General features: G+C 36.1%; 1 long non-coding RNA gene across 2 annotated transcripts in view; it reads left to right on the top strand.

The window, feature by feature from the left end:
- Window positions 1-1,091: 1,091 nt before the first annotated feature.
- Window positions 1,092-25,126, top strand: part of LOC119257795 (uncharacterized) — a 50,826-nt gene continuing 26,791 nt past the window's right edge. For both annotated transcript variants that reach the window (XR_005128121.2, XR_005128122.2), the window contains exons 1-2: window positions 1,092-1,189; window positions 3,650-3,743. This is a non-coding gene — a long non-coding RNA (uncharacterized LOC119257795). The remainder of the gene's footprint in view (window positions 1,190-3,649; window positions 3,744-25,126) is intronic.

Genomic DNA, 25,126 nt, shown 5'->3' with positions numbered 1-25,126 from the left:
AAACAAACTCATCAGACTTAGTTACATGAAGGATGTTATGTCAATGTCACGGCCACTACTAGAAACACTTGTTTGATAAATTCAGCTATTTTACAATAATTTATTACGTTTGCCATAATAACCCCCCCACCTCCCGAATGACACATAAAGAACAAATAAGTTTTCTCTGGGAGCTCGAGAGATCTTGAAAATTCTCCTCAACCGCTCATTTTATAGAAAAGGAAAATGAAGCAAAGAAAATATAAGTGAGTTATATAAGGCCTTAGCTAGTTTTTAATAAACTTCAGTGCACTGTTCATTTCATCCAGCCAAAATATGGAAGTATGAATTATGCACGTTTTTGCATTTGGGAAAGACATTGTAAAGAAAATAATTATTTTATCCGGGCTGTTTAATCAAAAAACTTATTTTACTTTTTCCCTTTTGAGAAATTAAAAAGATTTGACATAATATAGCAATCATCTTTAGCCTCATACTTAGCAACTATCAACATGTTTTTCATATTTGCTTCCTGCATTTCTTTAATACAATTGAAGTTTACCAAAATAAAGATCCTGTTAAATACCCCAAATGCCACTTCCATCCCCTTTCCTAAAGGTTCCTGTGCCCTGGGCTGCGATGCAAACCTCTAGCCCAGCACTGTCCACCAGAAATGTGATGTGAGCCACAATTACAATTTTAAATGTCTACTGGCCACATTAAAAAAACAGGCAGAATTGATTTTTTTTCCAAAAACTGTTTTTTTTTTTTTTTTGTCCTGGTCAACTTTATATCCATATTCTATGTGAAAGAATAACTTATGACCTCTATGTGGTTGTTCTTACCTATTCAGTGGGATGTGCAGAAGGGAACTGCTGGATGGGGACCGATTTGTGACCTCAGGTTGAGTACTGTAAAGTCATTCATCCTGAGCTTCCTTCTTGATCACTACCTTTCCTTCAGCGGCCTGCTGTCCCTCTGCAGCTGCTAAACTCCAGGGACAACCTCTTCAGGGTCTCCTGAAGAGAGAGACCCTCCACCCTCAGTGGACGCGGAGACAGGCAGGACCTCCCGCGAGTGCTCACGGGAGATGGTGCCGCACATGCGCAGAACGTCGGCCAGCGTCCACGGCCTGTGCCGCTGAGCTCCCTGTTGTGTGGGGTGAGGACCCACTTAGTGCAAAGGAGAGCCCACCTCCGGCAGAGCAAAGGTAGGTAGGTTAACAGAAGACACCTCTGTGAGAGGCGGGTGGTCAGCCCCGGGGTTGGTGACGGGAATAGCAGCTCCTGGAAGGCCTGGACCTGATTAGTGGTGATTCCAGGAGTGAAGCGACCTCAACAGAGTGACCCCGGTGGCAGCAGCAAACTTCAGCATGGCTTGCCGGCCAGTATTCCTGGAGCATATCACTCTGACATCCATCAGGTTTTCAGTGGCAGCAATGCCACAAGCTGCCACAGCAGTTTTCCTAGGTTTTTTTTTTTTTTTTCATGTATAATGTAGATGCCAACACTTTCCATTTGGAGATGTTTTTCCAATTGGACATCAAGGGTAGTGCCTGCCCCCTAAGTGGGTTTCTGCTGCAAGGAATTTGAGAGCACCCTCCTCCTTCATTTGCAGGATATCCAGGTTTCAAAACTTGTGAAAGTTACCTTTTAAATTATGATGGGAACCCAGAACAATACCATGGACCCCTCTCCTGGTAGCAAGGAAAAAGTGTTGTATTTTGGAAGTATAGGATCCCCTCCTTCCAGGGCTGTTACCATAGCACTCCCACCACTAAAGCACCCTTAGTTAACCACCATAGTCCACTGTACTCCCTCCCCACTTGTGCTTTCCTATCCTGTCCCCTACTGAATGTCTCAGTCCTGTAGTCTGTTTTCAAGGGCTAAGTTTTGAATGTGGTTTTATCTGACTCTTTCTGATTTCTCTATATCAGTCTTTTTTTCTTAAGGATAAATATGCAATAAAGGGCTTCCCCCAGTGACTCAGCGGTTGAGTGCTGGGCTGCGAAGCTGCCCGCAGCCTCTGCAGTGCCGGTTCGATCCCCGGCCCCCAGCGAGGGTCCCACATGGCGCGCAGACCTCTCCTGCTGCACCCCCTGCTCCCCTCAGCAGTGTATTTCGTCAGTCTGCCTGTTCTGTTCCCCGCTCTGGCTCTAGTGAATCCTCTCACCCTCCCGTACTTCTGACTGTACCCAGTGCTTATATAAATAAATAAATAAATAAATCTTTAAAAAATATATGCAGTAGACATCATTGTACCTATCTACAACTTCCTAACTTTGCTAACTAGGAAAGAGATGCTTGGAGAAATTAAATAACTTCCCCATTATATGATTATATAATTGCTGACCTTAAGGCACTTACCAAGTAAATAAGTGATTTTCCCTTGGCAGATAGTATAATCAATATCACTTAAATAATTTTTCCAAATTATATAGCTCTGCCTTTCACACCTACCTCAACCCCTAAATCCCTTTACCATTTGAGATCTACTAGAAAGTGAGGGGGTAAGCAATGTTGTGCTGTATCTGAGCCCTGGAGGTTAACTGTGCCTTGTGCCCATGGATCCCTTTTGACTTACTGTCTATCCCTCCTCATAACGTTCTCACTTATTTGCTTCTATGAAACCCCAGATATTCCCCTCATCCTTCAGATGTTCATTAATGAATGCGTCCTACTGCAATAGCCTGAATTAAATCATCTCCTTAATTTTCCAGTACTTTGATCTTTCAGTGTGGATAGTGTGATGTGGATAGGCTAACACAGGGTTTTCAGACTCCACTACTGCACCCAGGCTGCAATGTCTCTTGGCACTCTCTGAGTTCTGCTCCTGATGGGCAGTCTGGTTTGCAGCAGGGAGCTTGAATCCTCTTTGGCAAGCTTGCACTCTCTCCATGTCCAGCATGGTAAGTGTTTGACTTCAATTCCTTTGGTGTACTCTCTTCATTGGTCCTGTTTTCTTTTGGTTTCATGGATTGGCCATTTGGTGATCTCTACAAAATAAATTAATGATTTATAGCCATCTTTCTTTTAAATGGGAGACAATGCAGTTTGTTAGTCTTTCCTGTTTGGCTACTTATCTAATCTATATTGAACTCAAATAAGCCAATGATTCATACCCACTGTGAAGATTATGGCTACTGGATATAGATGTGAGTTTTGTAATTATGTATTTTTACTTGACTATGGCTGGAATTTCAGAACTGAAACTTCAAGACCTCTCTGCCTGCATGATTGTGCAGCTCTGTTTCAAAAAGACATGAACCTCACATTGTATATGCAATATTTCTCTATCTCAAGATGGGATCATTAAATTAGATTATGAAATTTCTTAAAGGAACTGTAATCTGATGGCTTAATGATAAATTAGCACTTATATAAATTGAATATTCCTAAAATTGCCAAAAATTGAATATCAGATATTTTCAGTGTGCTAGACTGAAACATTATCTTTATAGGAACCAACTTGGTTATGTTTTAGGAATTTAAGTCCACATAATTTAAATAAAGCTTTAGCAAAAAAGCCAGTTTAATGTTTTTGGTTTTATAAAAAGCAATCATGTCTTCTATGATTAATAGTAAGAATAATATATTCATAGATTTTTATTCCACTTGGGAATTTTCTGTGCAAACTTTTTTGATTGATTAAGCTAGTATTGCTGTTACAGAGACATCATCTTAAAAGTGGGAGGTACCATGTTCCCCACCTCAGTTAATGACAGGAGGACTGAAGAAGCCAGGTGAAGCTCTATAACAGAAAAGGTAGGTGGCCTTGGGGGCATGCGAGAATGCTTGTTGCTGTGACCTGACTTCTATCTTAATACTGCTGGAAAGGAGACATGAACGAGAGACATGTAGAAGAGACTCATATAGAGACACTTGGAAGAGACAAATGGGTGAGAGACACAGGGGAGGCTGAAAATGGCAGCTGTTATCTTGATTTGTTCTTTGATTTTGCTCCTTTTGTCCCAGTTTTCTGGGACCTGTTTCAGAACCTCTTTCCTATAGTTCCCTGCCAGAAGGTGCATTATACTCATGGCAAGCTTTCAGGCCTCAGCAGTCCTGCTTTCAGCCAACTCTGGTTGGTTGGGCATTTGCCCATGAGTGGATGGGTAATCTGGGCATTTTGTTGGGAATAGTTTTTCTTCTTCTCTCTCTATGCACATTAATTATATTAACGTTCTTTGACACTACAGTCTGTCCTTGTCTTTATGCAGTAGATGACAGATCCTTTTAGAGTATGCAAGTTTAGGGGTCCCGGGGTACCCTTTGGTCATGTGTTAACTAATGTTTAAGACTATTAATGCTTAAATTATGAAAAATATAAATTTGTGTCTTATCAAATGAAGCTATGCTGGCAAACTATTACAATAGTAATTATGTTTTGTACCATGTCAGCATGGAAATAATTATCAAGATCTTTTAGGAAACTTAAATTCTTAGATTTATTTTAAATTGAGTTAGTTAATAGGTATTAATTGAATACCTAGATCATTTCAAAGTCAGATGGATTACTGAAATATTCATAAATAAACATAGTTTTAAGTTTATGTACTTTTTGCCTCATTTATGTTACATGGAAATTATCTGAGTCTGTCAGTGAGCATGTTCATTTTTCCCACATTGACAAGTTGCACTATAGAGATGTGTATGGCTGCAGGAAGCTGTGAGCTGTGTATTCATGAACTCAACTTGTCTGCTGAAAGTATTGGTGTGTGACAGACAGTTCACAGTTATCTGCCTCCTGGTTTTCTCTGTGAAATGTAAGTTACTGAGGTCATATTTAATCATATTTAAACATAAGTTACTGAGGTCATATTTAACATACCTGTCTTTAATATAGATGTGTGAGGCTCTATCAGCAATAATCCAGGGAGAAGGGTGGTATAGCTTTGTGTGCCTGACATGCAGGATGTGTTTCTGTTTAAAAAGAAAGTAGTTTTGTCATAAGATAAAATGAATTGGTTATGGTTTTTAGGGCAAAAGCTGAATGAATACAGAAAGTTAATGGAAAAGGAAATTTCATTTACCATCTTTAAACTTAGCTAAGGTTTGGTGTGTTTATAATATTTTCGAGAAGAGTTTTTGTTTATATTTATCTGCTTTACTAAGAGCTTGTAAAAGATTTCTCTAATTTTGCTAAATTCTGTATGATCTGATAGAATGAAGAAGAATGATATTCTTCTTGAACAAAATTGGGACTGACATTGTTGAACTTGAATCCTCTACCTTTTATGTTCTGGGAAGTAGTTAACGACAAAGGACAATCCTACTCTTGTCCTCAACCTCCAAGATAAAATGGGCTCTACCTCCTCTTCAACCCCATAAGACTCACTGCCCATCCTTCATAACTTTTTTCTTAACTTAGCCCTATAAATCTCATATTTTCTCCTTCTTTTTTGAGATGATCTTCATTAATGAATGGTCTTCCTAATGTGAACCTGAATAAAATCACCTCCTTAATCATCCAGTGCCTTTCACAAAGCTACAATCCTTAAATTAAGTAATCTTGACTAATAAATGTAGTAAACAATGCACATTTTTAAAAAATATGACAAAATGGTCTATTTTGTGATGACTTTTATGGAAATGAGCCTTAGAAAAAGATATGATGGGGAGGAGGAGGATAAGGAAAAGTTTAACCAATGAACAGTTCCCCAAGAAAACTGAAACCATCTTCTTTATGCCTATCCTCATGGGTGGTAAAAAACAGAAAGAAACACAGAAATTATTACTGAATTTCCAACACATTCTTCTGTTGTAAGAGCTAAAATTTTTGCTAGAGAAAAGGCCTGATAGCCAAGGTGGACTCATAGCAGGGTGTTTATGTCATCAATCATAGAGTAATTAATTAACTCTAATAATTCAAGAGCAGTTTCCTGCTCTCAAGAGACAAATGCTCACCCAAAAAGTAGGAAGACAGAATCCAGAGATCTGAAATAATCGGTTGGTACCTTAATTCAATCTGCAGTTAGGATAGATTATATAAACACTGAGAAAAGCCCTAGGTCTTATAGGTAAGAGAAGATATGTTGCCTTGTCTATCAGGTTGTAGCCTAAGACACTGTGGTCTCAATAAGGAGTCTCAAGTTCAACAGAAACTGAGAGAGATACTGGAGTTAGGGCATCGATGTGAGCCCCCGTTATAATTGGAAAAGGCAAGTAAGAATTCTCCAAACATAGGAGGAGCACAGAAATGACTGACTGATTTTGTTATTGAGCTGTGGGGATGCAGAATGTCCTTAGAGGTCCAGGCTGGGGTCTCACATATACTCAGATGTAGCAGGCCTAGAAATGGATGCCAAAACCTTGTGAGTTTAAACCTCAGTATAATCAAAGAGGAACAGCATACTGGGTGAGCCAGACAGCCACACCCCTCCTACCAGGACAAAAAGTCACAAAAGGTCTGCAATGTTGGAATTTTGAAATTTACATAGCCTCCAGGAAGGATAGCAGTGAAACTTTTGGATCAATTCAGTAGACACAGAAAGATATGTTTTGTTTTTTTCTTTTAACCTGAAAATGAATCAATGACTTTGAATTTATTTATATGATTGGGGTTTTTGTTTTTGTTTTTTCCTACCTGGTGGAAATGGGTTCTTAAGCTACATAAGTTCAATGTTTTAAAAAATCACGTCTTTGCATTTCTGGCATTTTGATTGCAAAATGTTATACCTAGTGTGAACTAACTAGAGGTAGGATGAAAATAGCAAACTAATAGAAAGGTGATACTGTTTTTAATTGAAAAAAGATTGATCATAGTTTAGGAATAAGTATCAGGTCTTTCTGGAACATGACCTAGGAAAATATCAAGGACAAAGGAATTTGATTTTAAGAAAAAATATGACACAATCTTCATAGAACTCTTCCAGGAGAGAAAGCAAAGAAGTTAATAGGTTGATGGATTAACTAGACCATATCTTAATAGAGAATATTTCCTTTTCCCTGACTCCAGAATTGCCAGACATGTCTCTGCATGTAGTATGCCTTTCTAAGTAGATAACTAACAGGATTGTCCTCAGGGAAGAGTTGGCATGTCCAGATATTATAGACCAAGGATCTGAACGTGCAGTTGTTAGAGAACAGAGGGAAATTACCCTACCACTCTGTATTCTTCTCAGATTGGTCTAGTAATAAAAATAGCACCAGAGATGTTGGTAGAAGAAAAGAATTAATTTAATGCTGTGTACACGGGATTCTACATAGATGATGAGAATTCCAGTCTCAGAATGGGAGAAGAGGGCTTACATCCTGTACTAAAGGGTGGGATAAAACCCTGGGGTGCCAAGAGGAGAGGGAAGGTACATCATATGACTAGGAGGTAACTGATATTTACTCTGCAAATATAATAGGTTTCTCAAATAGAGAAGACATTTTTTACAGATAATCTTATTTCTGTTTTTAAAAGATTTATTTATTTATGGATACAAGAACTGGGGTACAGGTCAGAGGTATGGGGGCTGAAAGGATTCACGAGAGACAGAGTGGGGAACAGAACAGGCAGACTGACTGAAATACACTGCTGAGGGGAGCAGCAGGTAAGGCAGGAGAGTTCTGCTGCACCATGTGGGTCACCTCCCTGGCCTGCCCAGGATCGAATTCATGCTGTAGTGGCTGCAGACAGCTTCATAGCAGTGTGCTTAACCCCTTGCACCACCAGGGAGACCCAGCTAATCTTATTTCTTTATAATACTTCCAATCTTCATTTCTAGTTAGCTAAGAAAATAGTAATTATTTCTTAAAATATGGGAGGAAGAATAGCTTTTTCTTAGCCACTAGGGCTTCAGTTGATCTCACCTAAAAATAATCTGCATTCCAGAGTGGTGGGTCAGTTCTAAGAATCTCGGGGAGACATGTTGTGGGTATCTTCATACCCACCATCCATACTCAGATGGATATGAGTTTATCTGTGGGGAAATAGTGATGGGAAATTTGAAATTCCATGTAAGCCTTAAGAATCTAGGCTTTCCAATGATTAAATGCATGTGGGTAAGAAATCACAGCTCTTTTGTCAAGTACTTCTCCCTCAGACTGTCTCCTGAATCCTTGGTTTACATGAATTTATTTACTAAAATTATCATTTTTGTTAGTTTTAGTGGTTTGGGTTTTTTGGGATCATTTTAAAGACTATCTGAACACAGACACAAATGCACACACACAATGCTCTATACATAGTAGTAGCTTCTTCATTGACCTCAAGCCTATCATGTTTTCTGGCTCATCTATTAAAACTGTGCTTGAAAAAATCCTTTATACTGAAGTGCAAATTGCTTACAGTTTGAAATGAATCTCTCTCAACAACACAAAATCTGAAACTGAAGGAAGAAATGCTAATAATGAAATAGCAGGCTGCATCCAAGTGAGGGAAATATCTAGGGACTATAACCTTTCTGGACCTGCCTGAAATCATACTACCTAATTGGTAACTTCATATATTCATGTTAACCTTATTGGGACCAATAAATATTTGTCTGGTGAGGGATCAAACGTAAGTTTGTTGGAAATGAAAAGGGTAATACTTTTGATGGAAGGTTAGAAATGAATACCATAGAGTACTTTAAAATGTCAACTGATATTTTTGATCATATCCTAAACAGAAACAGAAATTTAAGAAACAATTTTTTTTATGAAAAAAAACCAGGATACATTGGAAGGAACTTGGGTTGATGACAGACAACCTAAAAATAGTACATTCTTTATGGTGCACCTCTAGACTCAGCATGAGTCAAGTTCCTCAGTGCAAATAAGACAGCCTCTTGCTAACATAAATGTCCATTGCTATGTTCTCTTGCCTAAGATAGCTTAGCTACAAGTATGGAAACTTCTGTGAGAATCTTGATGTAAATAACTTATATTTCTCTTGAAAAAGAAAATTCCACTGCCTCAGCAACAACCCTGGTGGCATAGGACAATAATATGATGACAGGCCCAAGTCCTCTCCTAACAGGTAAAAAGCTATCAAATGAAACTTTCATGGATTAGGGAGATGGATACCATTCTATCATCAGAACTTGATGCTAACACCTGTGGTACTTTCATCTGAGCTTTCTGCCTTTCTTTCTCTTATTGAATTACTTTTGGAGTCCAGTTTCATTAAAATACATTCAATCTGAGCAGCCTCTGACAAAGATGTATGGCTCTTCACACAGGCTAATAATTTAACATCCTGAGCAAGCTAATATACTTGCCCCTTCAAACTTGTATTCCTGGATCATTTGTTCACATTTACTTGGAAGAGAGTAGGGATCTGCCTGGGGGAAGGACAGGGAAAGAACCTGGCAGCAGGCAGCTATGCATAGTGAGTTCTGGTCCCAGACTTGTACATATCCTCAGGCAGGAAAAAACATTACCATTCCCCCGAGCTGACCCATCTTAATAAGAAGCAAAACACTGCAGGATGTGAAGTGGAGGTTTCAAACGCCTCTTTAAGAGATTTTTGAGCCTCTTAGAAAAAGTAAGTCTCCTCTAATATCTATAGTTTCTCCTTATGAGATACAGGATCTGATATTTCCTAGCTGTGTGATTTTGGATAATTATTTAACCTCTCTGTGCCTCAATTTAGAAATATGTAAAATGGGAATAATAGAAGTGCCTACATCTTAAGGTTGTTATGTGATATAAAGAAAACAATACAGTTAGTGCATTTAGAATAGTGGCTGGCATAGATTTAGCAGCATTTAGGTGTTTGCTATTATTAGTATTGTGGGAAGAGAAATTGGGGTAATTACAATTCTCATTTCATTTTCAAAAATCTTCAGTTACCCCAGTAATATTTGTTGTTCCACAAAGACTAGCATCCTAGACATCTGCTTGGTAAACTAAGCACATAATTGGGCCCTACATCCACAATAGATAACCATGCTGAAGTGTAATGTAAGAATTATGTTGTTGGGCCTCCCTGGTGGCCCAGCGGTTGAGCGCTGGGTTGCGAAGCTGCCCGCAGCCTCTGAGGTGCCTGTTAGATCCCCAGCTCCTCCCCGGCCACCGGAGGAGGGTCCCACATGGCGCGCAGACCTCTCCTACCGCCCGCTGCTCCCCTCAGCAGTGTGCTTCTGCCTGCTCTGCTCCCCGCTCTGGCTCTGGTGAATTCTCTCACCCTCCCACGCTTCTGACTGTACCCAGTGCTTGTATATATAAATAAATAAATAAATCTTAAAAAAAAAAGAATTATGTAGTTAATTAAGTTAGACAGATGGTGCACCATCTTCTCAGACCAGGGGATGTGGAGATGGATATCCAAAGCCAGTAACCTTTTCATGGATGCAGGAAGAATAGGGACAAAATCATAGGTGAAGGCAGAGTAAAGGTGGAAAGTCTAAGGTTTATTAAGAGAAAATAAATTCAATATCTGGGGGAAATAAAATCACTATCTCAAAGAGATATTTGTACGCCCATGTTCAGGGCACATTATTTACAATAACCAAGATATAGCCTAAGTGTCCACTGAGAGATGAATGAATAAAGAATATGTGATATGTATATATAATGGAAATTACTCAGTCAGAGAGAGAAGGAAACCCTGCCATTTGCAATAACATGAATGTATCTTAAGGATATTTATAGATGAAATAAGTCTGACAAAGAAAGACAAATACTGTATAACCTCACTTTTATGCAGAATCTAAAAGAGTCAAACTCTTAGAGTTGAGAGGTGGTGGAATTGGGAGCTGGCAGTCAAAGTATAAATTTTGAGTTATATAAGGTGAAAAGTTATGTGGCTATAATGTGCAAGAGCATGGTGACTATAGTTAACAAAATTATATTGTATGCTTGAAAATTGCTAAGAGAATAGATCTTAAATATTTTTCTGACAAACAAAAATTGTAGCTATGTGAAGTGATGGTTGTGTTACCTAACCTTACTGTGATAGTGATTTCACAATATGTGTGTGTATCAAATCATCATTTGTACAACCTTAAATGCATACAATGTTATATGTCAATTAAAATATATCTCATGTTTGGGGGATGAGGAAGGTAAACTATAACCAAGCCTGCATGTTCAGATACTGATTTACTGTTTGTCCTTCTTGAGCTGTTACATACCTTTTTCAGTGATGCTGTAATATTTGAAAACAATTTTGAAAATATGGAGATTTTCAGAAAGCCAAATTAGAAAATAAAAGAAATCAGTTTTATTTTTCACTCCAATCTCTGGTGGTCAGTGGAGCTGTCCACTGTACTTGCTGGACATGTTGTTTGATATCTTTGGTCTACTCCTATAACGCCAAAGGGTGAGTAAGAGACTTCTACTATGGAGGCTGTCCAAATCTCAATTCTGAAAGTGGCAGCAGCAAAGTCATTTAATTTGTCTTTTAGATTGTGATATAGACCTTTTAGAATACCTGTTAAGGAAATAAACCATGTTTTTTACAGTCCTTTTATCAATCATGTGTCTTATGAAATCACTGTATTTTCGAGGTAAATCAAACAATACATTATGATCTTGCCTAGAAAAAGGAACAAAATGCAATTAACCAAGTACTTATTTCACAACAGCAGTTTAAGTTTTAATGAGAATATTTAAGTACTTCTGAGCTCTTACTGTGTGGCTGCAAATCATCAGTATTACAATCAGCAAATAACACAGCTGCCTGTGAGGGAGGCAGGCAAGGTAAAGGTTTTAAGCAACTGCTTTAAGGAAGTGTTTAAGGAGCTATTTCTATTCTCTCCCTTTTAGGGGCTAATTTATCCTTTGTACTACATTCCTTGACAGAAATGGAAATGTGGTACTCTGGGAACGCTGACTGCATTACGGTGAAGTCATTTGTGACTGCTAAATGGCTTGTGTCCTAGTAAGACGGAGAGGTATCAAAATTGCATTTGCCCACACATTTCCACCACAGAGACTCTGCTCAATGGACTTTTTTGTATTTAACATTACAGTGTTCACCTCTGACCTACCCAGAATTTGCCTTCAAATTCCAAGTGGCATACAGAAGTAGTGCACACATATTGAGATGTCAGGCCTTAGGAAAAAGATAAGGAATAATCATAGCTTCTCATGCCTGATGCCTAGACTAACTCTGAAAAGTGTTGAGAACATGCATCCACCTACTGACTGCTTGCACAAGCATCTGCCTGTCCTCTAGAAATGCTGAGCACTAGACATAAAGGAGAAGACATTGCACAAAGCTGAAACTTGGCCAGTATTACAGCTGAATGTGAGAAGTGCTGTCAGTCAGTTTCAGCAGCAAATATCACGTTGGTCAATTTGATTAAGAAAAGCAAATCCAATTGAGAGGATGTTGTCAGTTAGATGTTGACTAGACACAGGCTGGTGGGCTTGGTGAGATATATAAAGTTGCTAAGGTACGAAACTGTACTTCTGAAACCTATACGGTATTATAAACTAATGTTACCTCAATTTTAAAAAATGGTGCTTTGTGAAAAATAATATTATATTTGAGGTAGAACATCTTTTCTTGTATAATTTGGTCATTAGGTCTTTCTCTTCCTTGAAATTCCTATTTATATGATTTGCCCACTTTATCTAATGAGCTTTTTGCTCTTTTCTTATTGCTTTGTTGCAGTTCTTTATTTATTGTTGTCACCCTATTTTTTGCTAAACATATTACAAATATATTCCTGTTAACAAGAAAAGGAAAAATGAAAGTTTTTAATATTAAAATTCTTAAACATAAAACCTCCTGTTTTGTAAGATTAATAGTTTCAGAAGACTCACTTTGCCAGTAAATCAGGACAACCATAAGAAAGTACAGGAGAATGTTAGCCTTACTCACTCCATTAACAACTATGACTGAGCACTTACTGTGTGTGAGATACCATAATAGCCCCAGAGAGACCAAGGTGAATTAACTTGACAATAGCCTTTGAAAGGTTTAACTGTTTCAAGAGATAGATAAATTACAACCTTATACTAATGTGAAGAACATCCTCTGGATTTGAGGGTGGTAACTGACCACGTGGGTGGATTACAAACCTTCACAAAAGGATTTACATTTGAGTTTGCCTTAAAGGTAGAGAATTCACTATAAAGGGGTAAAAGAACAGTGTAGAATACCATCCCCTGAGGTTGAATATATCAAAACTCTGGCTTAGTAGGTGATGTTCTAGTTTGAACTGTTCCCATGTCCCCCTCACCCACCATCCTCAAGTCAATTAGTAATTGACTCATTACATATGCAATTAGTTAAGTTAGAATTAAGTCATGCTGGGGGTCGGACTTTATAAAAAGAAGGAAACTAAGTTTTGTCTTTCCCGGTTACTCATGGATTATGAATATGCAAAATATGGGCTCACTATTAATAGTGAATTAAATTATTATAACCTCCTCATACTGCTTTCCTTAATTTCCTCAAGTTATTAGATTTATAGCCATAATAATACTATTTTTAGATTGAACTTAAAAGCTTCAGGGAAAACTGTTTTTCAAGTTGTCACTTTATTCAATTAAATGTTAATTTTAAAAAACAGTCACCGATTGCTTTGCTATACAGCAATCTGCTGCCAAGAACACAAAAACTTCGTATCAGTATTAAGAATATAATGTGAACTTTCAGTGAATATTATATATTTCTTTTCCTAAAAAGTGACACATATAAATTATACAAATTTTTGAAAACATAAATAAGAAAAAAATATAAGCATAGTATTGAAAGTCCTAGCTGAGTAACTAGGCAAGAAAAAGAAATAGGACATACAAATCAGAAAGGAAGAAGTCAAACTGTTCCTATATCCAGATGACATTATATACAGAAAAAGCCTAGGCTTTACCAAAAAAAATGTTAGAACTAATACATTCAGTAAATTTGCAAGTTACAAAATTAATGTGTTTCTATATGCAGACAATGAAACATCAGAAAAATAAATTAAGATAACAATTGCACTTGCAATCGCATCAAAAAAATATAATACCTAGGAATAAAGTTAACCAGGGAGATGGAACATGTATGCACTGATATTGGAGAAAAATATTGAAGGCAATAAATAAATTTAGTAAATAAATTCAACTAAATGGAAGGATATTTTATGGTCATGGATTGGCAAAATTTATACTGTTAAAATGTCCAGAATATCTAAAGCAATCTGCAGGTTCAACTGCAATCCTTATCAAAAGTCCAATGACATTTTTCAAAGACATAGAACTAACAATCCTAAAATTTGTATGGAACCATTAAAAACACCAAATAGCCAAAACAGCCTTGAAAATAAAAACACAACTGGAGACATCATACTCCCTTACTTAAAACTACATTATAAAACTAGAGTAATCAAAACAGTGTGATATTAGCATAAAACAGACACATAGATCAATGGAACAAAATAGAGAGTCCTGAAACAAACGCATTCATATATGGCCAGTTGATGTACAACAAAGGAACCAAGAATTTGCACTGGGAAAAAGGCAATCTTCAATAAAATGTGTTGGAAAACTGGCAGTCTCATGCAAAAGAATGAAACTGGGCAACTATATTACACCATGCACTATTTTACACCACAACTCAAAAAAAAAAACTTGAATATTAAACAAAATTTTCATATAAGAAACCATAAAACTGAAACCATAAAACTAGAAGAAAACAAGCAGTAAGCTCCTTCACATTAGTCTTAGTGATAATGTTTTTTCATTAGACACTGAAAGCAAAGGTAACAAAAGCAAAAACATCCAGGTGGTACTATATAAACTAAAAAGCAAGTACAACAAAGGAAATCATCAAAAAAATGAAAACACAACCTACTGAGTGGGAAATATTTGCAAATCAGATATCTGATAAGGGGTTGGTTGGTTAACCAACCAAACAAATAATAATCAGATTTTTATGTATTTATTTTTTAAAAAGATTTATTTATTTATGATTACAAGAACTGGGGTACATCCAGAGGTGTAGGAGGTGAGAGGATTAACCAGAGACAGCAGGGAACAGAACAGGCAGATAGACCGAAGTACACTGCTGAGGGGAGCAGCGGGCAAGTCGGGAGAGGTCTGCAGTGCCATGTGGGTAGCTCCCTGGCCAGGGATTGCACTCACTGCAGAGGCTGCGGACAGCTTCACAGCACTGCGCTCAACACCTTGTGCCACCAGGGATGCCCTAATCTGGGCAGAACTGAAGAGACATTTTTTCATACTGATGGCCAGCAGGTACATTTCCCTCATTAATAATCAGGGAAATGCAAATCAAAACCACAACACCTGTTAGAATAGTTATTATCAAAGAAAGACAAGAAACAACAAGTGTTAATGAAGATGTGGTGAAAAGGGTACCATTGGATACTGTTGGTGGGAATGTAAATAAGTGCAGTCATAATGAACATTATAGAGATCCCTCAAAAACAATAATTGCACACGTGGGTATTATCTGAAGAAAGTGAAAACACTAACTCAAAAAGACATATATACCCTACTACACACACACATACGTACACACTGACACAAGCACACACTGCAGCTTTATTTGTAATAGACAAGACATGAAAACAACCTCAGTGTCACTAGATGAATGGATAAAGACAATATGACATTTGAATATTATTCAGCCATAAAAAAGAAAGAAATCTTGCCATTTGTCCAACATAGATAGACCCTGAGGGCATTGTGCTAAGTGAAATGTCAGACAGAGAAAGACAAATACCATATGATCTCACTTACATTTAGAATCTTAAAAAAAAAACAACAAAAAACAGAATAAAACAAAACACTGAGCTCATAGATCAGAGGGTAGATTGATGGTTGCCAGAAGCAGAAGGTGAGGGGTGGGTAAAATGAGTGAAGAAGGTCAAGAGCTACAGATGTCCAATTACAAAATAAATAAGTCATGGATTATAATAGATAGCATGGTGAGTATAATTAATAATATGATATGCATATTTAAAAGTTATTGAGAAAGAAGATCTGAAAAGGTCTCATTATGAGAAAAATAATATTGTAACTATATATGGCGATGGATGTGAACTAAACTTACTACTCATTTTACATTGTATAAAGCAAATCATTATGTTGTATAAATAGCGTGAATGTAAAATTGTCAATTTTATGTCTATAAAAATAAATTAATAAAAATAAGAAAAAGATAATAAATTATAAGTTAATCCAAGAGATAATAACAACAATAAACACTCTTGTAGTAGTGATGTCTTAGGTATAAGTGTTTCTCAATGTGTGGGTTCCAGATCAGTGGTGGCAGCAGTACCTGGAAATTAGTTGCAAAGGCAAACACTCTCCTCACCTGGACATACTGACTAAGACTCTGGGGTTGGGACCTAGTAATCTGGTTATGCTAGTTCCTCTGAGTGATTCTGCTGCATGTTAAAGTTTGAGAACCACTGGTGTACATCATGATTTTTTTCTACAGCATAAGTACATAAGAGTGATATTATTTCTTCAAATATTTTTTAAACTAAACCATATAGTTCATTTAGATTGCATTAGTTTTTGCATTAATGACATTTTCTGTTCCAGAATCCAGTTTAGCTTTCCATGTTGCATTTAATTGTCTTATCCCCTTTGCCTTCTCATCTAGGACAATTGCTTAGACTTGATTTACAAGATCTTGATAAGTTTCAAGGAGATATGTGTAGTATTGTGTTGAATGTCTCTGATGTGAGGTTTGCTTCATTTTACTCATAATCAGACTGGGGTATGAGATAGGAGAAGCCCAGAGTGGTTCCCTTCTTGCCCTGTCATATCAGAGGGTACATGCTATTGTCAGGATTTACCACTGGTGATGTTAACCATGACCATGTGGTTAGAGTGATATCTGCCAGATTTCACCATTTTTACTACTAAAAATGTTTCCTTTCCCCACTCCAATCTTCGAAAACAAGTCAAAATCCAGTGCGCACCCAAGGAGAGGGACACTTAGTTCCACCTCCTAAAAGAGGGAGTATATGAATGTATTGCTTGAAATTGTTCTCTCCCCCATTGATTGATTGATAACAGTATAAATTCATGGACATTTTTTACTTTTTGGGTTATAATCCAATGTAATTATTATTTGTTTCTCATATTATAGTTTTGGACAACTCTTTCTGATTGTCTCCAATGGTGGCTTTTTTTTTTTTAACAGCTTTATTTATTTTTTTAAAAGATTATTTATTTATAAAAGCACTGGTACAGTTTTAACAGCTTTATTGATGTATAGAGAACACATAGGATTTAATGTACTTAAAGTAAACAATGTGATAATTGGATATAAACACACATTGTGAAAGTTTCCTGCTATCAGATTAACATACCCATCCTTCACATATTTAACCCTTTTCTGGGGGTATGCTTAACATCTCTCATTTCAAATTTCAATTATATATGTTATAATTTCAATTATATAATAAGATGCTCAGAACCTAACCCTCTTATACTGGAAAGTTTGCGCTTTTTTTTTTTTTTTTTACCAACTTCTTCCCATTTTTCTCCCTACATTCCACACAGAGGTGCAACCATGCAGCATTTGACTTCTCTGTCTGACCCCTATTTGTTTATCCTTTCTTAGGCACTGCAGGATGCACTAGGCTTCTTATCTTGTATTGTGCATGCACATCCCTATAATCAATCACTTCTCTAAGGACCCTTGATTCCTTTAACTGGAGAATCGTATTTAGTAACCAAGATCTGGGAATTGTGTGTGTTCACTGCTAAAGCATATTACCAATAATACGTGTGCTTTTACTAAGTAGAGCTAGGAAATAGGAACACTTTTAAAGATTCCAATATATATTGTCAAATTGCCCTCTAACTTTCTTTTTTATTTTATATAAACCACTAATATATGATTGAGCAAGTTTTCTTATGTCTTTGTCAAAAAGGATCATTTTAATATAGTTTAACTTTACCAATTTGGCAATTTTTAAAAATGATATACCCATGCAATTTTTATTACTGTTCCAATTAAACATTTTCCATTTACTTACTCCTTTCGTAAATCTTTTTGTGGAATCGCACATTCATTTTTCTACTACTGTTCATTTTCCAATTACAGTAGAAGAAACTATTTAAACATGCTATTCAGATATTAAGATGGCAGAAAATGAATATACTAATAGTTGTGTCTACTAAACCTATGGTTTAATTATAATCATGGAATGAAAGAACAGTCATTCAGTTATCTTTTTGACCCGAATCTCACCTGAAAAGACAATTGTTAGAACAAACTCCAGAGTAGAATGAATTATTTGAGATATCTCAGGTTGACCTCCCCCTGCACTGGTAGCTAACAGCAATCACTAATGTCCTATGAGTTTGTATGAAGTATGGGGTGATTTTAAGTTCTCCCTTCTTGGAGAAAAAAAATCAGGATTTTTTTTCATGTCTATGGTTTGACTTAAAAGCATTGGCAAGCTGTACAAACTCTTTTCTCAGAACCTAATGGGGCACATGAATTTTGCTATACCTGCAAAGAAAAGTTAAGATGGAGTTCAAAGTTTAAAAGTCAGGCACGGAGGATTAAAATCAGGACATCTCATTTAAGGTATAGTTAATTAAGTATAGATATTCAAAGGAAGTCCTACAATTTGGCCTGGACTTGAAAAAAAGGGAATGGGCTATGAGATATAATACTAGACGTGGTGTCTAGAATAATGTTATAAGGTTCTCAAACCCTGAAAAATCTTGCACTACTGTCCACTCTACTTCATTTATCATTCTTTACTCTAATCACACTGAGCTAATTGCTATCAGTAGACCATGCAGACATGCTTCTGCCTTAGGGCCTTTACATATGCTACTTCCTCTCCTATACCATTCTTTCTCCTTGTGCTTTAGAACAACAAAGGTTTATATCTGGTTCTTATTACATGTCAACTGGGGGCTTCATTCTATTTGCCAATGTCTATGTGGGGGGCCCAGGTTGATAGATTAATCCCTATTGGGTATGTTGGTCATTGTGGCTAAAAGAAACAGCTCCGGAGGGTCTTACCTTACACGTGAAATGTTATGCTTGAAAGTGATATATGTCACTTCCACTTAAACTCACCAGCTACAACTAGTCATATGGTCAATCCCCAAATAGGAAGAATTTAAATATTTGGCAAACAGGTAAATATTGTAACCTGTAAGGGTATACAGTCTCTGTCAGAACTACTCAGTTCAGCTATTGTAACATGAAGCATCATAGAACATGCTTAATGAGTGTGGCTGAGCTAATCAAACTGTATTTAAAAAAAAAAAAAAGGACAAGGTTTGACCCATAGGCTGTAATTTATTGATCTTAATCCAAAGGAAGAAACAAATATGTGTACATATTTTAAACAATTAGGGTTTTTTTTTTTTCCTTTCATTCTCCATTAGAAAGTTTATTAAAGAGAAGTCAGAGACTTTGGTTCTAATCAGTTATGTCAGCAACTAGGCACTCTTGAAGATTCCCACATTCATAAAAGAAAAAATCTGGCGAAGACTATTATTTCAACCTTTTCATTTCTTAGTAAGCTGAGTGATGAATTTACTTAGAAAAGAAAGTGCCAAAGATAAATTTTATGGATAACAAAGGTACTTAACAAAGGCAAATGGATTTTGTTTTTTGCCAAACACAGATCTCCTGCTGACCTGCAGCTCAGTGCAGAGTGAGCCATTATCCAATGTTTAAAATGTACCTTTTAAAAAATTATGTCTGGAATTTAGAAACCAAACTTCTATGGAAAGAAAAGGATTTTGAGCTTTATCGGCTTTATTTAAACAAAAAAAGCCAACCTAGATCTATTTCTTTTTGGAAGTTTATGAAAAACCTGTGGAGGAGTATGTTTGGGTAGTGACCACCAATGTCTTTGGGAAATGAATCCAGAGCCAGGAGCCACAGCACCAGAGAGTTGCCTCAGGTACACCTTTAAACATAACAATAGATAGCACTTGTTGAGAGGGTGCCACAATTTCTGTTATGACTCTGCTAAGAGCTTTATATTCATTTTCTCTTACTTAACATTCCCAACAATATAGCGCTATTTCCCCCAGTTTTATGGATTGGGAATAGGGATAAAGATTGATTAATTTGTTCAAATAAACATGATTAACATTATAGAACCTATTTTGAAGCCAGGCACTCTATCGCAGACTCTCTTCTCAGAACTAAGCCATATTGTCGCTCAATTTGGAACTCCACTAGATGAGCTCAGTGACCCTGCATGGGACTGCCTGAAACTATCACAAAAAACTAGTGTCCTAACCACTTGATCAAAATGATTTTCCTTGATTTCAGAGAACCCTCACACAAGAGAAATAAACAGGGACTAAAACTACATTATGGCAAATAGCTGGAGAGAAGGGAAGACTTATTCTCTATACTCTCAGGCAGACATCCCTAACAGCCTTATTAGACAACAATGATGGAGTACCATTTGGCCAAGATTGTTTAAGTGGCAGTATGTTTGCTGACTTGGCAATTCTGGAAATAACTCATTATGCAGCACATGCAGCCCACAAAGTAAGGGACAGCGATACAGTGAGGAGGATTCCCCTAGCTGCCTTATGCTTTAGCCGAAACTAGCGCAGGCTATTGGAGCAGATGATATTTTCTGCCCTAGTTTATTAGTAAATGACTGTGAGAACTGCTGAGAACCCTAACTCTTAGCTTTACTATATAACAGAAAACTTTAGAAAGAGCATAAACAGAAACTCTATGACTACTTAATCCTTAGTCAATAGATATACTTGGGAAGTCCTTTTTCTTTTCTTTTTTCTTTCAAATCAAAATAAAAGTAAATTTCTGTCAGTGACTATATGGAATTCTCAAGCTTCTTACCTCCAGACAAAGCAAAGAAGGTATCTGGAATGTGGCCTGATGTGAGCCCAAGGAAAGCACACTCAGAAGTTCCTTTGTAGCCCTGTACCTTTTACCAGTGCCAATAGCAACTCACAAACCAGAGACAAAGATGGGTATAATGATTGGGTGGAACCATGGTGAGACAAGGGATGCAGAAGTTATTACATACCCAAAGGATACCCAAAAGTTGGGGGCAGGGGAAAGATTAAAGTAGAAAGAGTGTCAGAAGATCTATGAAAAGGTCAGAGTAGAACAAGCCAGGTCAGAAGTTGGAGGTGGCTACAGATATGAAGAACAAGTTCTAGATATAAGGGTGTATTAACCTGGAAACAGGAAGATTTGGCACAGAATCAAATCAATAGTTGTTTGGAGGACCTGAGAGCATGTTACCACACTAAGTGGTTTCTAATCACATACCTTTTCTATGCTGCTGCACCTATGTATCCTTCGATGCCTCTATTTTCATTCCCAAATTCACACTCACTATAGACTAATTAAAAATTATAGTTTAGCCAAAAGCAGGAAAAAAATGACCATGATATAGTTCCTTAGAAATTCTAATAATCTTTGATACAGTCATTCAGATTTTTGTATGTTTTTTATATATTTCCAAAACAGATCATATTATACATAATAGTCTATGAATTACTTTTCTCCCTAGGTATTATTTTGGGCCAAAACATCTCGGAAAAAATAATCCTTATGTTACACAAACCATTCCAAAGCACAAAAATTGACAAACAGCTGCCCAACTATAGGCCAGTGTCACTAATCAGCACTATTATACAAAATACTAATGTATTTACAAATTAAATCTAGTGATATGCCATGACAAAGAAAATAAAAAGATTCCAGTATTGGGAAATTAATACATGTAATTCCTTATATCAAAATATTAAAGGAGAAAGACATGATCATTTCAATAATAAAAGTGATCCGTTACAGATTAAAAAAAAAATCCCTAGTCTCTAAGACCAGAAAAAAAATCCTATAGCCTTACTGGGTATATCACAGAAACAACACACTTTGTATAAAATATTGGTAGTATTCACAGTAAAAGGGGAGAGAGAGAGCGAGAGAGCGAGAGAATTCCATATCAATGTTATACTTCATTATTTTCTTATTTTCCTTAACAGTCTAATTAATACAAGATGTATAAACAACAAATGAGAATAATAAGTATTCAAAAAGAAGAGCTACGATTGTCATTTTCTGACAACACTGTATATCTAGACATACCAGAGCATAGTCACTTTCCACTGCCAAGGAGATTAAAAAAGATAAAAGGTTTCAACAAGGTAATTTATTATTCAAGATTAACCTACAAAATCAGTCACTTTCCTGAACACTGCCAATAATTTAAATACATGAAAAAAATAGAGCACAGGTAAAATAGTAACCATCACTATAAAATATCTAGTTATAAATGTAGTAATAAATGTAGTAATAAATGTATGAGATGTTTATGAAGAAGATCACTAAGATATTTTTGAAAATATAAGATCTAAAATATGCTCTCAAAAGATAGAATCTTCTAATGTTCTTATAAGGGGAAAATATAGAGATCCTTTTACTTTTGAATTAAACTAGAAAGTTGATGTTTAATGGGGGTAATCTTTTTTAAACATGTGATATGCTTTTACTTTTTTTCATTTCCTTCTCTGTGGCCTACTCATCTAAAAACTTCCACTGAAATTTTAAAATTTAGTATTTTAAAGCAGAAATGCAAAGAAAAAAGAAAGAACTAATATTCAAACTTTGACTTCAAAAACAGAACTTGGTATTCCACAGCAAAGAAGTTGTCTTGAAATTCAAAGTTTGTGAGTGAGGAAGACAGTGTCTAAGTTTCACAATCTCTCCTTTATATTTCAAGAGATATATCAACCTAGATCATAGCATTTTACTATTATCAATAGTATATAAAGAATGTAAACTAGTATGTCATGTAAAGAAAGTTCTCATAAATTGAGGGAGGGGGGAATAAAACCCCTTCATTGGGAGGAAGTATCTGGAAGTATCTGGTGGAAAGTATCTGGATTCCTAAAGGGGATATAAGGAGCATTACAATAGCAAAAAAAAAAAAAAGAGAGAGAAAAAAGAAGGAAACAATTGATATGTGTATATGTTGACATATGTAGGATATAGTACATATTAATAAATTATAATACTTGTAGACTTTTCAAGGAACAAAAAAATAAATCACAGAACTGCATGTATAATAAAATCAAAATAGTGTGTTTTCACATACACTAGTGCCTGACACATGACATTAGATTTTATTAATTTCCCTCTTAGAGCACAAATGAATACATGAATTTTAATGAAATGAGAGTAATTAATTTATTTGTTGTATACTACATAAGAGAGCATATGTGTTGGCTAAATCCCAAGAATGGGTCTTAAGTTCTGAGGCACTTTCCAGGGACACTCCTTCTCCACTACCAACTTCCCATATGAATTTGAGCAAATGTATCTTCCTGAGATGCATTTTTCTCTGTCATAAGGAAATGTGTTCTGAATCAAAAGGTCTTGACTTAAGGTGAATTTTGTACAAATGTATGTTTTTCCAGAATTTAGGTCTCTAGTGTCAACAGATTTTCTAAGAGATTGGTGATATATTAATGGTTAATGATAGTCTAAAATCTTCAAGATCTCAAAAATTTCATTCATATCTAACACTCTCTTCATCAAGCTCATAATAAACTCTTTCTTTTGGTTCACTATTATTCATTAATATGTTATGAAGCAACATGTTATTTTAGGGTGATTTTCAGCCAAAATTTGTAGGTTTTTCTTGGCCTCCAAGGCACCCTGCAGTTTTCTCACTGCCTCTGGGAAAAATGGCGTGGTCCTAGTGTTGCTACACCAAGGGTTCTGATTACCCAAGTGGTTTCCTAGACTTATTATCCTCCTCATCTTTCTTAGTTCCTTTAAAAAAAATGTTCTCTCTCTTGGCTAATTCACTGGAGTACAGATTTAATTAATAGGTGGCAACATATTGCAACTCTCACTGCCAAGATACATGATTAAGAAGAGAGCCTGTAGGCTTCCAGATCTTTTGATTGTTTTTAATTCAAGTCTCTTGAAATATACAAGATCATATTGAGAACAATGTCAGATTATAACCTCACCATGATAACTATGAGTATCTGTGAATATGAAAATTAAACTGAAGAAAAAGTGCTAAATGTAAATCATTGTGTTAAGCTGTGTATTTACTTTCAATGAAAATTACAGTGTTAAATAATTGCATCATGGAACTCAGAGAAGTAAAATATTCTGTTAATATTTATAAAGAGTCAACAATGTAGTATGAAATAGATTTAAAGGACAGTGTAGAACTTAAGTACTTCCTTCAGGAAAATAATTTATCCATACATGCATGATATGCTATATAGATACAAAAATAGCTATAATATAGGGTTTAAGTGTTAAATTCCGCCTCAGTACTGATAGATGACCTGCTTAAGATACCCACTGATCAGGAGAAAACTTTAAAATGAGAGTAAGAAAGATCTGAAAGAGAAGTTAGTCATTAAACTGAATTTTGAGTTTCAAGAAGAGTTCAAACACAAAATATTGCTATAGACATTCAAACAGGCAATGGCAAAAAGCCAAAAGAGGAATCTGAAAGGTTTGCAGTCTCTTCAGGATATGCATTTACTTCAGCTATTGGAAATATTTTGTAACTTCTTGAAAGTAGGGTACATAAATGGGAGTAGAAAGAAATTAAGAGAACAAGTTTGGTACTGAATTGGGGAGGCCCTTGAATGAAAGAAGTTTTTATTTCATTCTATAGACTCTGAGGAAACACAGAAGGTTTTCAAGCAAAAAAATGATTTGATCTGAGTTTATCTTAGGAAGATTAATTTCTGGCAGTATGTATGTGATAACCGACTGGGAAAACAGACTAAGCAAAGATAATGATGTCAGCATTCCAAAGAGTGAGAAGAGATTGGGGAGAGAAACTGAGGGTCAATGCATTAATCTTCTCATCTAACAATATGGTGAATCAGAAGGAAGGGCAAAAAGAGAACTTTAGATTGGAATATAAGAATCTGGGAGGATAATGGGTCTACAAAAATAAGACATTCAAAATTAGTAAAGAGAATAGGACATGCTCAAATTAATTACTATTGATGTTTTTTTGAGAACAATATGATAGAAATGGCATATAGCTACCAAGGTGCCAAACATTTTTTCTGCTTTACGTATTTTATATGTGGGTAAGTAACAAGATGGTTTCTTCCTCAACATTGCGCCATCTCAAAATATTTATAACATGTGGACTTTACAAAGGATAAGAAAAACAACAAAAATTATTGCTTCATTTCTATCTTTGTGCCACTGTTCACCAATTGCATCATCTATATTTTTGTGCCACTTGTAACATCTTGCATTTTTCTACAACACTGACATTGTTTTTGGAATATTGCAT

This window comes from Talpa occidentalis, unplaced genomic scaffold (genome assembly GCF_014898055.3).
Source record: "Talpa occidentalis isolate TD23 unplaced genomic scaffold, MPIMG_talOcc4v2.1 talOcc4.4, whole genome shotgun sequence".
Taxonomy (NCBI): domain Eukaryota; kingdom Metazoa; phylum Chordata; class Mammalia; order Eulipotyphla; family Talpidae; genus Talpa; species Talpa occidentalis.
Note: the sequence above shows the minus strand (reverse complement) of the source record. Positions and strands in the feature narration are given on the sequence as shown.